Genomic DNA, 4,863 nt, shown 5'->3' on the forward strand with positions numbered 1-4,863 from the left:
CGCCCCAAGGGGAGTCCTACTCCCACCGGGAGTAGGATTCCCCCCTTCCCTAGTTGGAGTAGGAGAGGAAGGAAGGAGGAGAGAGGGAGAAAGAAAGGGGGCACCGCCCCCCCCCCTTCCCTAGTCCAATTTGGACCCAAGGGGAAGGGGGGGCGCGGCCTACCCTGGCCGCCCCTCTCTCTCCACTAAGGCCCATATGGCCCATTAGACTCCCCGGGGGGTTCCGGTAACCCCCTAGTACTCCGGTAATTGCCCGAACTCACCCGGAACCATTCCGAAGTCCAAACATAGTTGTCCAATCTATCAATATTTATGTATCGACCATTTCGAGACTCCTCGTCATGTCCGTGATCACATCCGGGACTCCGAACAACCTTCGGTACATCAAAAGACATAAACTCGTAATACCGATTGTCACCGAACGTTAAGCGTGCGGACCCTATGGGTTTGAGAACTATGTAGACATGACCGAGACTCATCTTCGGTCAATAATCAATAGCGGGACCTGGATGCTCATATTGGTTCCTACATATTCTACGAAGATCTTTATCGGTCAAACTGCATAACAACATACATTGTTCCCTTTGTCATCGGTATGTTACTTGCCCGAGATTCGATCGTCGGTATCTCAATACCTAGTTCAATCTCGTTACCGGCAAGTCTCTTTACTCGTACCGTAATGCACCATCCCGCAACTAACTCATTAGTCACATTGCTTGCAAGGCTTATAGTGATGTGCATTACTGAGAGGGCCCAGAGATACCTCTCCAACAATCGGAGTGACAAATCCTAATCTCAATCTATGCCAACTCAACAAACACCATTGGAGACACCTGTAGAGCATCCAGTTACGTTTGTGACATTTGATAGCACACTAAGTGTTCCTCCGGTATTCGGGAGTTGCATAATCTCATAGTCATAGGAACATGTATAAGTCATGAAGAAAGCAATAGCAACAAACTAAACGATCAAGTGCTAAGCTAACGGAATGGGTCAAGTCAATCACATCATTCTCTAATGATGTGATGCAGTTAATCAAATGGCAACTCATGTCTATGGCTAGGAAACTTAACCATCTTTGATTCAACGAGCTAGTCAAGTAGAGGCATACTAGTGACACTCTGTTTGTCTATGTATTCACACATGTACTAAGTTTCTGGTTAATACAATTCTAGCATGAATAATAAACATTTATCATGATATAAGGAAATATAAATAACAACTTTATTATTGCCTCTAGGGCATATTTCCTTCAATTCGAAGCTGACAAGAAAGAGAGGGAGAACAAGATATTCATGGAGAAGGTGGTTAAGGAGGCTCACCGCATAAGGAAAAGCGAGGAGGAAGAAGAAGAAGAGAGGAAGAAGAAGTGTCACCACTGGTTTTTCAATAAAATAATTATTGAGAGGCCAATCCCTTTTACGGACCAGTAAAGAAGAATTCCTTCTCACTGGTAGACAATATCTTGGTCACAGAAGAAAAATACCAGGAGTACTGAATATAGTACAAGGTTGAGCGGAGACTGCTCAACAATTTATTACATGAACGCCGATAAAACATAACGGCGGATAGGGTGGCATAACTACTAACTCACGATAACAACGATGGTGGAAATATCACCGCGAAGTGGGTGATATGACTCCTGAAAACTACAGCTCTTCGAGCGTCGGAGTGAGGCTCGAGGAGACTTAATGCGGGTGGCGGAAGCGTATATAATACAAGTGACCAATATCCAGGATCGCATGGGACTGACTGGGACTCCTCTAGGCGTCGGACGCACTATCAAACTCTTCATCCAAGAGATCGCCTTCGTCAACATCTGGCCAAATGAACAAGCTAGGTGAGTACTATGAAAGTACTCGCAAGACAGCTCGGACATAAGATATAACAAATGTAGACATGAAGCATATGAACAGGTTAACAAGTGCATTCAGACATAAGAGACAAAAATGCATAGGGAATAAAAGAGAAGTCGGGCGGTAGTCCTCCCGAAATCCCAAATTAAATACTAGGTGCCAAACGAGGGTCTGAATGACTCCTCGAGAGGAAAATGCAAGAATAGCAATGCCGCAGTCGGGCGTCAGGGCGACACCACATAAAGGGCTTATAATAGAAAATAAAAGATAATGCGTGCCACAGTCGGACGTCTGAGCAACATCGCAGAAAGGGCTTATACGGAAGTAAATAACAAACATGCCATAGTCGAACGTCTGAGCGACATCACATAAAGGGCTTATACGAAAGTAAATAGCAAACATGCCACAGTCGGACGTCTGAGCGACATCACATAAAGGGCTTATACGAAAGTAAATAGCAAACATGCCACAGTCGGACGTCTGAGCGACATCACATAAAGGGCTTATATTCATAACTTAGTAGCTCATGAATTTTAAATCATATTGAGAGAATAATCAGGCATGAGATAAACAACAGGGTTAGTCTATCCACAGAAATAACGTTCAGCCCAGTTTACTACTCATACTCGCTTACCGGAAAGAAGGATAAACCTCGAGGGCTTGACGTAGATAAGGATACACTGATCACTATACTTGATTTATGGATGCGATGACACGGAAGGATTAGACTCTGCAGAGTTTGTACTTTAACCACAGCCAACGGATTTCAGTAGTCACGGGGACTAGTTCCGTCTACGTTGTTTTGGAAGAAACATGTCTAACCAGTACACACCCATTCAACATTTCCGAAGCCAGGAATCACCCTCGGCAACGTTCAAGAAAAACCTTGAGACGGGGAGGCTACAACCTCGCGTAGCATGGGATCAAAATTTCTATACGCGCGCTCTAAGGGGTGCCCCCCTCTCGGTCCCAACCGGAAACACCCATGCCCCCTGACCGGATGACTGGCTTTAATCCAAGGCCATGGAACCATCATCCCGGCCCCTCTATTTGGTGTGTACCCAGAAAGAGGTTACCAACTTACTAAACCGCATTCTGACAGAAAACATGTGGTAGCACGGAAGGGGGAAGAAAGATAACGTGATTCCATCCACGTTAACGTCGGAATTTAACGGATGGCGTAAGGCTGGCATGCTACAACAGTACCACCTTACTTCCCTTCATGTCACCACATGACTAGGCCATCTCTCATCAGAGATCACCGTAACTTTGGAACACACGGGTAGTTGCCTCACAAGCAACGAGGTGCTCACCGATACTCGTATGCCATGTACAACCTTTCACGCAATCATGCAAACACCTATCATATCAAAAGTTCGAACATGCTTGCCTGGTTCGGAGAAGTCGGAGTCTAGCTCGGCGAAGTTCGCGGCTCCGTCACCTCTTCTGGAACCTACGGTACATCGAAAAAGCATACTAACGTGAAAACCAACGCGTGCATAAAAGTTGTTCCAAATTTTTTTCAAATAAATGCCATAAAAAACTAGACAAAATTTTAAGACTGTCAGAAAAAGAATCACTCAAAAATCCCTTTTCATTAAAAAGTTATAAGGGTTTCTGTCCAGGGACTCATCTGTAATGAAACAGAAAAGTTCCAGGGGTTTAACTGAGAAAACAGAAAACGGTTCGAATAGAACGCGCAAGCCCACAGAGAAAACGTACTCTGCCCGAAGGCGCCAACAGAAAACGTTTCACGAGGAAAACAGAAGAGAGGCTGACGGGGGGATCCCACATGTCAGGTTTAAAAGCTCGCCGGCGCCCGAGGACTGCGGTGGTCGCCGGCGTTGAACCACGGCGAGGCAGGGAGATCGGAGTGTACCAAGAGTATCAGCGTGTCCTTCCGCGTCGGTGGGTGGTGGACTTGGGCGTTGGGGAGCACCACGTCGACGGCGACACTTTCTCCGGCGGACGGCGGCTCGGGCGATGGTGGGGAACTCCGGTGGTGTGCTGCAAACTTCGAATTGAAGCGCGGGTCAGAAGGAGGGATGCACTAGAGAACTACTGGCAAGAGATGGGAGGCAGAGGTGCACGCACGGGAGCGAATCGAGCTGGATCCCGTGGCGGGTCGCGGCGGCCGGAGTTGAGGAAGGAGACTTCCTCGAGGCTCTCCCAGTGGCTAGGCAGGGTCTTGGTGGAGTGTAGAGGTGGTGTGGGTACTAGCTGGAGCTCGGGGCCTCTATTTATAGGCGGCTCGAGGGGGTGGCCGTGAACGGGGTTGCTCCGGCGAGCAATTACGGCGAGGCAGCGGCTTGGCAAGGAGTTTAGGTGGCCAGGCAGCATCAGTGAGGTGTACTGGTGTCGTTTCCCCGCTAATCCTAGTCGGTCTTGGCGTAATGGCGCCGGTCCACGGTGGGGTGGCCGCACGGGCACGACGGCGGCATAGAGCGCGCTCCGCGCCCAGCGGTTCACGACGAGGGTGGCAGCGCGCACTGGGGAGTGGAAGACCACGCGGCGCTCTCTGGTGGCTTGGGCGGCGCTGGGTGGCGCCGTCTGCGCTGCGCCTCTCTCTGGCGGCCGCAAAGCCGCCGTTGGCGTCGGTCACGGGGCGGCGCACCTCCTCCAGCTCGTCGCCGACGCCCGCAAGCATCCATGCGCTTGTGCGGCGCAGGGACAAGGGGGAGGGGACGGGGAGCAAGGCGCCAACGCGGTTACTGGCGAGATCGAGGAGATGTTCTGAAGAAAACGACAGCAGCTTCTGAACTGCACTCTGAATTTACTGAACTTGACATTGACAATGCCCTGCAGGTGTTCGACAGAATGATATGGCATGAAGAAAAAAAATTCTGGAGCTGGGACTTGGTGAGGTGACCACTCAACGCACCCAGAGGCTGCCTGAATTTTCTCAGATTTTTGGGAGAAGATTTCAAATGAATTTCATCAAATTTGACAAAACTGGTCCAAACTTGCAGTAAGAATAGTTTGAAAATTTTGAACTGGAGACCAGTGG

This window comes from Triticum aestivum, chromosome 4D, assembly GCF_018294505.1.
Source record: "Triticum aestivum cultivar Chinese Spring chromosome 4D, IWGSC CS RefSeq v2.1, whole genome shotgun sequence".
Classification (NCBI taxonomy): Eukaryota; Viridiplantae; Streptophyta; class Magnoliopsida; order Poales; family Poaceae; genus Triticum; species Triticum aestivum.